The sequence below is a fragment of the Ambystoma mexicanum genome, chromosome 6q (assembly GCF_040938575.1).
Source record: "Ambystoma mexicanum isolate Mex_15411 chromosome 6q, UKY_AmexF1_1, whole genome shotgun sequence".
NCBI classification, from domain to species: Eukaryota; Metazoa; Chordata; class Amphibia; order Caudata; family Ambystomatidae; genus Ambystoma; species Ambystoma mexicanum.
This window is the reverse complement of record NC_090937.1, coordinates 1,628,279,992-1,628,292,491: the sequence shown is the minus strand read 5'-3', so window position 1 is coordinate 1,628,292,491 and position 12,500 is coordinate 1,628,279,992. Positions and strand designations below refer to the sequence as shown.

The 12,500-nt window shown below is 50.0% G+C and overlaps 3 non-coding genes across 3 annotated transcripts in view; all 3 read right to left on the bottom strand.

Moving 5' to 3' along the window:
* Window positions 1-36, bottom strand: part of TRNAG-UCC (transfer RNA glycine (anticodon UCC)) — a 72-nt gene extending 36 nt beyond the window's left edge. The window contains exon 1 of the tRNA in view: window positions 1-36. This exon is cut by the window's left edge and continues 36 nt beyond it. This is a non-coding gene — a tRNA (tRNA-Gly).
* Window positions 37-1,221: 1,185 nt separating this feature from the next.
* On the bottom strand, window positions 1,222-1,293 carry TRNAG-UCC (transfer RNA glycine (anticodon UCC)). Its single transcript has one exon. It is a non-coding gene; the product is annotated as a tRNA-Gly (tRNA).
* A 4,945-nt stretch (window positions 1,294-6,238) lies between these two features.
* TRNAG-UCC (transfer RNA glycine (anticodon UCC)) lies at window positions 6,239-6,310 on the bottom strand. The gene has a single exon. It is a non-coding gene; the product is annotated as a tRNA-Gly (tRNA).
* Window positions 6,311-12,500: the final 6,190 nt, after the last annotated feature.

Here is a 12,500-nt window from a genome sequence, read left to right as displayed (position 1 = left end):
GGAAGGCAGCTATGCTCACCACTATACCACCAACGCCTGCCTGTCTGGGCTATCTGATGGAGCGGCCCTTAGAAATAAGAATAAGTCATTGGCTGGGAATGAAAAAAGCTTGCGTTTGACGCAGAAGCAGTTCGCATCATGAGGTCTTGCCGGTCAGCCCAACATTTCCCCGGGACCCCTTAAAAAAGGAGCTTGGTTTTAAGTTTGGTTTGATTGAACAGTACATTTTGTTGGCTGGGCTGGGACCCTCTCCTATTTAGCGCAAGAGTGGAACGAGGCAGCAAGTTCAAGGAATGACATTGCATCCAGGCACTTACAGCTCTTTGTGCCCTAATGCCATGACACAAAAACATAATTTGAAAAAAGTTAGCAGAGGATGGTTTCGATCCATCGACCTCTGGGTTATGGGCCCAGCACGCTTCCGCTGCGCCACTCTGCTGGTTGGAGAACAAGAGCTTTTCTGGGCTTTTACAGCCTACAAACCGACAACCCTAGACCCAGTTTCGAGTGAAGCGGGCAGTAGGCCTTACAAAGCCAAACAACCTGCAACCACGCACTCCCATCCCATGGCCTTTTGCAGACAGGCCTCATTTCTCTAGCTCACACCCTAACTGCCAACACCCCTTCCCCTTCTCTCTCTGTCTCTCTCTCTCTGTCTCTCTCTCTCATTCTCTCTCTCTCGCAAATAGATACTTTACTTCCCAGGTGCAACAAAACAAGCCTTCTCGAGCTGGCAGATATGGGAAGGAAGGAAGGAAGGGCCAGTTTGGAAACTCAACTCAATTACCATAAATCCCCTGCTAAGGGTTATGGGAGGGAGGAATGAAGGAACTTTGCTTCAGGGAAAGGGCTGCTGCTGCTTCAGCATGTGAGGAGCGCAGCCACACGTTTCACCTTCTTCAGTATGTTGGTTTACAGGATGAGAGAGATCCTGAAACCTCACTCTAATAGGCTGAGGTGCTGTGCTCGGTGGCCTGCTGGGACCAAGGCCCGTCAGGGCAAGGCGAATAGGCCTTTGTCAGGCCTTCGTCAGGGCTTTGTCGGGGAGGGGCCAGGAGCCCTGCTCGCTTCAATCCCCTCACCGATAGACAGTTGCAGAAACTAGGATGCAAGAACCTTTCCTGGATGGGGTTTTGATTTTCACGAAAAGTGTGTCAGCTTTGCTTTCAGCATGAGTCTGATTTCCAAAAAATGCATTTTGAACAATTTAAAGATTTGATCTGCGTTGGCCGGGAATCGAACCCGGGTCAACTGCTTGGAAGGCAGCTATGCTCACCACTATACCACCAACGCTTGCCTGTCTGGGCTATCTGATGGAGCGGCCCTTAGAAATAAGAATAAGTCATTGGCTGGGAATGAAAAAAGCTTGCGTTTGACGCAGAAGCAGTTCGCATCATGAGGTCTTGCCGGTCAGCCCAACATTTCCCCGGGACCCCTTAAAAAAGGAGCTTGGTTTTAAGTTTGGTTTGATTGAACAGTACATTTTGTTGGCTGGGCTGGGACCCTCTCCTATTTAGCGCAAGAGTGGAACGAGGCAGCAAGTTCAAGGAATGACATTGCATCCAGGCACTTACAGCTCTTTGTGCCCTAATGCCATGACACAAAAACATAATTTGAAAAAAGTTAGCAGAGGATGGTTTCGATCCATCGACCTCTGGGTTATGGGCCCAGCACGCTTCCGCTGCGCCACTCTGCTGGTTGGAGAACAAGAGCTTTTCTGGGCTTTTACAGCCTACAAACCGACAACCCTAGACCCAGTTTCGAGTGAAGCGGGCAGTAGGCCTTACAAAGTCAAACAACCTGCAACCACGCACTCCCATCCCATGGCCTTTTGCAGACAGGCCTCATTTCTCTAGCTCACACCCTAACTGCCAACACCCCTTCCCCTTCTCTCTCTGTCTCTCTCTCTCTGTCTCTCTCTCTCATTCTCTCTCTCTCGCAAATAGATACTTTACTTCCCAGGTGCAACAAAACAAGCCTTCTCGAGCTGGCAGATATGGGAAGGAAGGAAGGAAGGGCCAGTTTGGAAACTCAACTCAATTACCATAAATCCCCTGCTAAGGGTTATGGGAGGGAGGAATGAAGGAACTTTGCTTCAGGGAAAGGGCTGCTGCTGCTTCAGCATGTGAGGAGCGCAGCCACACGTTTCACCTTCTTCAGTATGTTGGTTTACAGGATGAGAGAGATCCTGAAACCTCACTCTAATAGGCTGAGGTGCTGTGCTCGGTGGCCTGCTGGGACCAAGGCCCGTCAGGGCAAGGCGAATAGGCCTTTGTCAGGCCTTCGTCAGGGCTTTGTCGGGGAGGGGCCAGGAGCCCTGCTCGCTTCAATCCCCTCACCGATAGACAGTTGCAGAAACTAGGATGCAAGAACCTTTCCTGGATGGGGTTTTGATTTTCACGAAAAGAGTGTCAGCTTTGCTTTCAGCATGAGTCTGATTTCCAAAAAATGCATTTTGAACAATTTAAAGATTTGATCTGCGTTGGCCGGGAATAGAACCCGGGTCAACTGCTTGGAAGGCAGCTATGCTCACCACTATACCACCAACGCCTGCCTGTCTGGGCTATCTGATGGAGCGGCCCTTAGAAATAAGAATAAGTCATTGGCTGGGAATGAAAAAAGCTTGCGTTTGACGCAGAAGCAGTTCGCATCATGAGGTCTTGCCGGTCAGCCCAACATTTCCCCGGGACCCCTTAAAAAAGGAGCTTGGTTTTAAGTTTGGTTTGATTGAACAGTACATTTTGTTGGCTGGGCTGGGACCCTCTCCTATTTAGCGCAAGAGTGGAACGAGGCAGCAAGTTCAAGGAATGACATTGCATCCAGGCACTTACAGCTCTTTGTGCCCTAATGCCATGACACAAAAACATAATTTGAAAAAAGTTAGCAGAGGATGGTTTCGATCCATCGACCTCTGGGTTATGGGCCCAGCACGCTTCCGCTGCGCCACTCTGCTGGTTGGAGAACAAGAGCTTTTCTGGGCTTTTACAGCCTACAAACCGACAACCCTAGACCCAGTTTCGAGTGAAGCGGGCAGTAGGCCTTACAAAGCCAAACAACCTGCAACCACGCACTCCCATCCCATGGCCTTTTGCAGACAGGCCTCATTTCTCTAGCTCACACCCTAACTGCCAACACCCCTTCCCCTTCTCTCTCTGTCTCTCTCTCTCTGTCTCTCTCTCTCATTCTCTCTCTCTCGCAAATAGATACTTTACTTCCCAGGTGCAACAAAACAAGCCTTCTCGAGCTGGCAGATATGGGAAGGAAGGAAGGAAGGGCCAGTTTGGAAACTCAACTCAATTACCATAAATCCCCTGCTAAGGGTTATGGGAGGGAGGAATGAAGGAACTTTGCTTCAGGGAAAGGGCTGCTGCTGCTTCAGCATGTGAGGAGCGCAGCCACACGTTTCACCTTCTTCAGTATGTTGGTTTACAGGATGAGAGAGATCCTGAAACCTCACTCTAACAGGCTGAGGTGCTGTGCTCGGTGGCCTGCTGGGACCAAGGCCCGTCAGGGCAAGGCGAATAGGCCTTTGTCAGGCCTTCGTCAGGGCTTTGTCGGGGAGGGGCCAGGAGCCCTGCTCGCTTCAATCCCCTCACCGATAGACAGTTGCAGAAACTAGGATGCAAGAACCTTTCCTGGATGGGGTTTTGATTTTCACGAAAAGTGTGTCAGCTTTGCTTTCAGCATGAGTCTGATTTCCAAAAAATGCATTTTGAACAATTTAAAGATTTGATCTGCGTTGGCCCCGGGTCAACTGCTTGGAAGGCAGCTATGCTCACCACTATACCACCAACGCCTGCCTGTCTGGGCTATCTGATGGAGCGGCCTTTAGAAATAAGAATAAGTCATTGGCTGGGAATGAAAAAAGCTTGCGTTTGACGCAGAAGCAGTTCGCATCATGAGGTCTTGCCGGTCAGCCCAACATTTCCCCGGGACCCCTTAAAAAAGGAGCTTGGTTTTAAGTTTGGTTTGATTGAACAGTGCATTTTGTTGGCTGGGCTGGGACCCTCTCCTATTTAGCGCAAGAGTGGAACGAGGCAGCAAGTTCAAGGAATGACATTGCATCCAGGCACTTACAGCTCTTTGTGCCCTAATGCCATGACACAAAAACATAATTTGAAAAAAGTTAGCAGAGGATGGTTTCGATCCATCGACCTCTGTGTTATGGGCCCAGCACGCTTCCGCTGCGCCACTCTGCTGGTTGGAGAACAAGAGCTTTTCTGGGCTTTTACAGCCTACAAACCGACAACCCTAGACCCAGTTTCGAGTGAAGCGGGCAGTAGGCCTTACAAAGCCAAACAACCTGCAACCACGCACTCCCATCCCATGGCCTTTTGCAGACAGGCCTCATTTCTCTAGCTCACACCCTAACTGCCAACACCCCTTCCCCTTCTCTCTCTGTCTCTCTCTCTCTGTCTCTCTCTCTCATTCTCTCTCTCTCGCAAATAGATACTTTACTTCCCAGGTGCAACAAAACAAGCCTTCTCGAGCTGGCAGATATGGGAAGGAAGGAAGGAAGGGCCAGTTTGGAAACTCAACTCAATTACCATAAATCCCCTGCTAAGGGTTATGGGAGGGAGGAATGAAGGAACTTTGCTTCAGGGAAAGGGCTGCTGCTGCTTCAGCATGTGAGGAGCGCAGCCACACGTTTCACCTTCTTCAGTATGTTGGTTTACAGGATGAGAGAGATCCTGAAACCTCACTCTAATAGGCTGAGGTGCTGTGCTCGGTGGCCTGCTGGGACCAAGCCCCGTCAGGGCAAGGCGAATAGGCCTTTGTCAGGCCTTCGTCAGGGCTTTGTCGGGGAGGGGCCAGGAGCCCTGCTCGCTTCAATCCCCTCACCGATAGACAGTTGCAGAAACTAGGATGCAAGAACCTTTCCTGGATGGGGTTTTGATTTTCACGAAAAGTGTGTCAGCTTTGCTTTCAGCATGAGTCTGATTTCCAAAAAATGCATTTTGAACAATTTAAAGATTTGATCTGCGTTGGCAGGGAATCGAACCCAGGTCAACTGCTTGGAAGGCAGCTATGCTCACCACTATACCACCAACGCCTGCCTGTCTGGGCTATCTGATGGAGCGGCCCTTAGAAATAAGAATAAGGCATTGGCTGGGAATGAAAAAAGCTTGCGTTTGACGCAGAAGCAGTTCGCATCATGAGGTCTTGCCGGTCAGCCCAACATTTCCCCGGGACCCCTTAAAAAAGGAGCTTGGTTTTAAGTTTGGTTTGATTGAACAGTACATTTTGTTGGCTGGGCTGGGACCCTCTCCTATTTAGCGCAAGAGTGGAACGAGGCAGCAAGTTCAAGGAATGACATTGCATCCAGGCACTTACAGCTCTTTGTGCCCTAATGCCATGACACAAAAACATAATTTGAAAAAAGTTAGCAGAGGATGGTTTCGATCCATCGACCTCTGGGTTATGGGCCCAGCACGCTTCCGCTGCGCCACTCTGCTGGTTGGAGAACAGGAGCTTTTCTGGGCTTTTACAGCCTACAAACCGACAACCCTAGACCCAGTTTCGAGTGAAGCGGGCAGTAGGCCTTACAAAGCCAAACAACCTGCAACCACGCACTCCCATCCCATGGCCTTTTGCAGACAGGCCTCATTTCTCTAGCTCACACCCTAACTGCCAACACCCCTTCCCCTTCTCTCTCTGTCTCTCTCTCTCTGTCTCTCTCTCTCATTCTCTCTCTCTCGCAAATAGATACTTTACTTCCCAGGTGCAACAAAACAAGCCTTCTCGAGCTGGCAGATATGGGAAGGAAGGAAGGAAGGGCCAGTTTGGAAACTCAACTCAATTACCATAAATCCCCTGCTAAGGGTTATGGGAGGGAGGAATGAAGGAACTTTGCTTCAGGGAAAGGGCTGCTGCTGCTTCAGCATGTGAGGAGCGCAGCCACACGTTTCACCTTCTTCAGTATGTTGGTTTACAGGATGAGAGAGATCCTGAAACCTCACTCTAATAGGCTGAGGTGCTGTGCTCGGTGGCCTGCTGGGACCAAGGCCCGTCAGGGCAAGGCGAATAGGCCTTTGTCAGGCCTTCGTCAGGGCTTTGTCGGGGAGGGGCCAGGAGCCCTGCTCGCTTCAATCCCCTCACCGATAGACAGTTGCAGAAACTAGGATGCAAGAACCTTTCCTGGATGGGGTTTTGATTTTCACGAAAAGTGTGTCAGCTTTGCTTTCAGCATGAGTCTGATTTCCAAAAAATGCATTTTGAACAATTTAAAGATTTGATCTGCGTTGGCCGGGAATCGAACCCGGGTCAACTGCTTGGAAGGCAGCTATGCTCACCACTATACCACCAACGCCTGCCTGTCTGGGCTATCTGATGGAGCGGCCCTTAGAAATAAGAATAAGTCATTGGCTGGGAATGAAAAAAGCTTGCGTTTGACGCAGAAGCAGTTCGCATCATGAGGTCTTGCCGGTCAGCCCAACATTTCCCCGGGACCCCTTAAAAAAGGAGCTTGGTTTTAAGTTTGGTTTGATTGAACAGTACATTTTGTTGGCTGGGCTGGGACCCTCTCCTATTTAGCGCAAGAGTGGAACGAGGCAGCAAGTTCAAGGAATGACATTGCATCCAGGCACTTACAGCTCTTTGTGCCCTAATGCCATGACACAAAAACATAATTTGAAAAAAGTTAGCAGAGGATGGTTTCGATCCATCGACCTCTGGGTTATGGGCCCAGCACGCTTCCGCTGCGCCACTCTGCTGGTTGGAGAACAAGAGCTTTTCTGGGCTTTTACAGCCTACAAACCGACAACCCTAGACCCAGTTTCGAGTGAAGCGGGCAGTAGGCCTTACAAAGCCAAACAACCTGCAACCACGCACTCCCATCCCATGGCCTTTTGCAGACAGGCCTCATTTCTCTAGCTCACACCCTAACTGCCAACACCCCTTCCCCTTCTCTCTCTGTCTCTCTCTCTCTGTCTCTCTCTCTCATTCTCTCTCTCTCGCAAATAGATACTTTACTTCCCAGGTGCAACAAAACAAGCCTTCTCGAGCTGGCAGATATGGGAAGGAAGGAAGGAAGGAAGGGCCAGTTTGGAAACTCAACTCAATTACCATAAATCCCCTGCTAAGGGTTATGGGAGGGAGGAATGAAGGAACTTTGCTTCAGGGAAAGGGCTGCTGCTGCTTCAGCATGTGAGGAGCGCAGCCACACGTTTCACCTTCTTCAGTATGTTGGTTTACAGGATGAGAGAGATCCTGAAACCTCACTCTAATAGGCTGAGGTGCTGTGCTCGGTGGCCTGCTGGGACCAAGGCCCGTCAGGGCAAGGCGAATAGGCCTTTGTCAGGCCTTCGTCAGGGCTTTGTCGGGGAGGGGCCAGGAGCCCTGCTCGCTTCAATCCCCTCACCGATAGACAGTTGCAGAAACTAGGATGCAAGAACCTTTCCTGGATGGGGTTTTGATTTTCACGAAAAGTGTGTCAGCTTTGCTTTCAGCATGAGTCTGATTTCCAAAAAATGCATTTTGAACAATTTAAAGATTTGATCTGCGTTGGCCGGGAATAGAACCCGGGTCAACTGCTTGGAAGGCAGCTATGCTCACCACTATACCACCAACGCCTGCCTGTCTGGGCTATCTGATGGAGCGGCCCTTAGAAATAAGAATAAGTCATTGGCTGGGAATGAAAAAAGCTTGCGTTTGACGCAGAAGCAGTTCGCATCATGAGGTCTTGCCGGTCAGCCCAACATTTCCCCGGGACCCCTTAAAAAAGGAGCTTGGTTTTAAGTTTGGTTTGATTGAACAGTACATTTTGTTGGCTGGGCTGGGACCCTCTCCTATTTAGCGCAAGAGTGGAACGAGGCAGCAAGTTCAAGGAATGACATTGCATCCAGGCACTTACAGCTCTTTCTGCCCTAATGCCATGACACAAAAACATAATTTGAAAAAAGTTAGCAGAGGATGGTTTCGATCCATCAACTTCTGGGTTATGGGCCCAGCACGCTTCCGCTGCGCCACTCTGCTGGTTGGAGAACAAGAGCTTTTCTGGGCTTTTACAGCCTACAAACCGACAACCCTAGACCCAGTTTCGAGTGAAGCGGGCAGTAGGCCTTACAAAGCCAAACAACCTGCAACCACGCACTCCCATCCCATGGCCTTTTGCAGACAGGCCTCATATCTCTAGCTCACACCCTAACTGCCAACACCCCTTCCCCTTCTCTCTCTGTCTCTCTCTCTCTGTCTCTCTCTCTCATTCTCTCTCTCTCGCAAATAGATACTTTACTTCCCAGGTGCAACAAAACAAGCCTTCTCGAGCTGGCAGATATGGGAAGGAAGGAAGGAAGGGCCAGTTTGGAAACTCAACTCAATTACCATAAATCCCCTGCTAAGGGTTATGGGAGGGAGGAATGAAGGAACTTTGCTTCAGGGAAAGGGCTGCTGCTGCTTCAGCATGTGAGGAGCGCAGCCACACGTTTCACCTTCTTCAGTATGTTGGTTTACAGGATGAGAGAGATCCTGAAACCTCACTCTAATAGGCTGAGGTGCTGTGCTCGGTGGCCTGCTGGGACCAAGGCCCGTCAGGGCAAGGCGAATAGGCCTTTGTCAGGCCTTCGTCAGGGCTTTGTCGGGGAGGGGCCAGGAGCCCTGCTCGCTTCAATCCCCTCACCGATAGACAGTTGCAGAAACTAGGATGCAAGAACCTTTCCTGGATGGGGTTTTGATTTTCACGAAAAGTGTGTCAGCTTTGCTTTCAGCATGAGTCTGATTTCCAAAAAATGCATTTTGAACAATTTAAAGATTTGATCTGCGTTGGCAGGGAATCGAACCCAGGTCAACTGCTTGGAAGGCAGCTATGCTCACCACTATACCACCAACGCCTGCCTGTCTGGGCTATCTGATGGAGCGGCCCTTAGAAATAAGAATAAGTCATTGGCTGGGAATGAAAAAAGCTTGCGTTTGACGCAGAAGCAGTTCGCATCATGAGGTCTTGCCGGTCAGCCCAACATTTCCCCGGGACCCCTTAAAAAAGGAGCTTGGTTTTAAGTTTGGTTTGATTGAACAGTACATTTTGTTGGCTGGGCTGGGACCCTCTCCTATTTAGCGCAAGAGTGGAACGAGGCAGCAAGTTCAAGGAATGACATTGCATCCAGGCACTTACAGCTCTTTGTGCCCTAATGCCATGACACAAAAACATAATTTGAAAAAAGTTAGCAGAGGATGGTTTCGATCCATCGACCTCTGGGTTATGGGCCCAGCACGCTTCCGCTGCGCCACTCTGCTGGTTGGAGAACAAGAGCTTTTCTGGGCTTTTACAGCCTACAAACCGACAACCCTAGACCCAGTTTCGAGTGAAGCGGGCAGTAGGCCTTACAAAGCCAAACAACCTGCAACCACGCACTCCCATCCCATGGCCTTTTGCAGACAGGCCTCATTTCTCTAGCTCACACCCTAACTGCCAACACCCCTTCCCCTTCTCTCTCTGTCTCTCTCTCTCTGTCTCTCTCTCTCATTCTCTCTCTCTCGCAAATAGATACTTTACTTCCCAGGTGCAACAAAACAAGCCTTCTCGAGCTGGCAGATATGGGAAGGAAGGAAGGAAGGGCCAGTTTGGAAACTCAACTCAATTACCATAAATCCCCTGCTAAGGGTTATGGGAGGGAGGAATGAAGGAACTTTGCTTCAGGGAAAGGGCTGCTGCTGCTTCAGCATGTGAGGAGCGCAGCCACACGTTTCACCTTCTTCAGTATGTTGGTTTACAGGATGAGAGAGATCCTGAAACCTCACTCTAATAGGCTGAGGTGCTGTGCTCGGTGGCCTGCTGGGACCAAGGCCCGTCAGGGCAAGGCGAATAGGCCTTTGTCAGGCCTTCGTCAGGGCTTTGTCGGGGAGGGGCCAGGAGCCCTGCTCGCTTCAATCCCCTCACCGATAGACAGTTGCAGAAACTAGGATGCAAGAACCTTTCCTGGATGGGGTTTTGATTTTCACGAAAAGTGTGTCAGCTTTGCTTTCAGCATGAGTCTGATTTCCAAAAAATGCATTTTGAACAATTTAAAGATTTGATCTGCGTTGGCCGGGAATAGAACCCGGGTCAACTGCTTGGAAGGCAGCTATGCTCACCACTATACCACCAACGCCTGCCTGTCTGGGCTATCTGATGGAGCGGCCCTTAGAAATAAGAATAAGTCATTGGCTGGGAATGAAAAAAGCTTGCGTTTGACGCAGAAGCAGTTCGCATCATGAGGTCTTGCCGGTCAGCCCAACATTTCCCCGGGACCCCTTAAAAAAGGAGCTTGGTTTTAAGTTTGGTTTGATTGAACAGTACATTTTGTTGGCTGGGCTGGGACCCTCTCCTATTTAGCGCAAGAGTGGAACGAGGCAGCAAGTTCAAGGAATGACATTGCATCCAGGCACTTACAGCTCTTTGTGCCCTAATGCCATGACACAAAAACATACTTTGAAAAAAGTTAGCAGAGGATGGTTTCGATCCATCGACCTCTGGGTTATGGGCCCAGCACGTTTCCGCTGCGCCACTCTGCTGGTTGGAGAACAAGAGCTTTTCTGGGCTTTTACAGCCTACAAACCGACAACCCTAGACCCAGTTTCGAGTGAAGCGGGCAGTAGGCCTTACAAAGCCAAACAACCTGCAACCACGCACTCCCATCCCATGGCCTTTTGCAGACAGGCCTCATTTCTCTAGCTCACACCCTAACTGCCAACACCCCTTCCCCTTCTCTCTCTGTCTCTCTCTCTCTGTCTCTCTCTCTCATTCTCTCTCTCTCGCAAATAGATACTTTACTTCCCAGGTGCAACAAAACAAGCCTTCTCGAGCTGGCAGATATGGGAAGGAAGGAAGGAAGGGCCAGTTTGGAAACTCAACTCAATTACCATAAATCCCCTGCTAAGGGTTATGGGAGGGAGGAATGAAGGAACTTTGCTTCAGGGAAAGGGCTGCTGCTGCTTCAGCATGTGAGGAGCGCAGCCACACGTTTCACCTTCTTCAGTATGTTGGTTTACAGGATGAGAGAGATCCTGAAACCTCACTCTAATAGGCTGAGGTGCTGTGCTCGGTGGCCTGCTGGGACCAAGGCCCGTCAGGGCAAGGCGAATAGGCCTTTGTCAGGCCTTCGTCAGGGCTTTGTCGGGGAGGGGCCAGGAGCCCTGCTCGCTTCAATCCCCTCACCGATAGACAGTTGCAGAAACTAGGATGCAAGAACCTTTCCTGGATGGGGTTTTGATTTTCACGAAAAGTGTGTCAGCTTTGCTTTCAGCATGAGTCTGATTTCCAAAAAATGCATTTTGAACAATTTAAAGATTTGATCTGCATTGGCCGGGAATCGAACCCGGGTCAACTGCTTGGAAGGCAGCTATGCTCACCACTATACCACCAACGCCTGCCTGTCTGGGCTATCTGATGGAGCGGCCCTTAGAAATAAGAATAAGTCATTGGCTGGGAATGAAAAAAGCTTGCGTTTGACGCAGAAGCAGTTCGCATCATGAGGTCTTGCCGGTCAGCCCAACATTTCCCCGGGACCCCTTAAAAAAGGAGCTTGGTTTTAAGTTTGGTTTGATTGAACAGTACATTTTGTTGGCTGGGCTGGGACCCTCTCCTATTTAGCGCAAGAGTGGAACGAGGCAGCAAGTTCAAGGAATGACATTGCATCCAGGCACTTACAGCTCTTTGTGCCCTAATGCCATGACACAAAAACATAATTTGAAAAAAGTTAGCAGAGGATGGTTTCGATCCATCGACCTCTGGGTTATGGGCCCAGCACGCTTCCGCTGCGCCACTCTGCTGGTTGGAGAACAAGAGCTTTTCTGGGCTTTTACAGCCTACAAACCGACAACCCTAGACCCAGTTTCGAGTGAAGCGGGCAGTAGGCCTTACAAAGCCAAACAACCTGCAACCACGCACTCCCATCCCATGGCCTTTTGCAGACAGGCCTCATTTCTCTAGCTCACACCCTAACTGCCAACACCCCTTCCCCTTCTCTCTCTGTCTCTCTCTCTCTGTCTCTCTCTCTCATTCTCTCTCTCTCGCAAATAGATACTTTACTTCCCAGGTGCAACAAAACAAGCCTTCTCGAGCTGGCAGATATGGGAAGGAAGGAAGGAAGGGCCAGTTTGGAAACTCAACTCAATTACCATAAATCCCCTGCTAAGGGTTATGGGAGGGAGGAATGAAGGAACTTTGCTTCAGGGAAAGGGCTGCTGCTGCTTCAGCATGTGAGAAGCGCAGCCACACGTTTCACCTTCTTCAGTATGTTGGTTTACAGGATGAGAGAGATCCTGAAACCTCACTCTAATAGGCTGAGGTGCTGTGCTCGGTGGCCTGCTGGGACCAAGGCCCGTCAGGGCAAGGCGAATAGGCCTTTGTCAGGCCTTCATCAGGGCTTTGTCGGGGAGGGGCCAGGAGCCCTGCTCGCTTCAATCCCCTCACCGATAGACAGTTGCAGAAACTAGGATGCAAGAACCTTTCCTGGATGGGGTTTTGATTTTCACGAAAAGTGTGTCAGCTTTGCTTTCAGCATGAGTCTGATTTCCAAAAAATG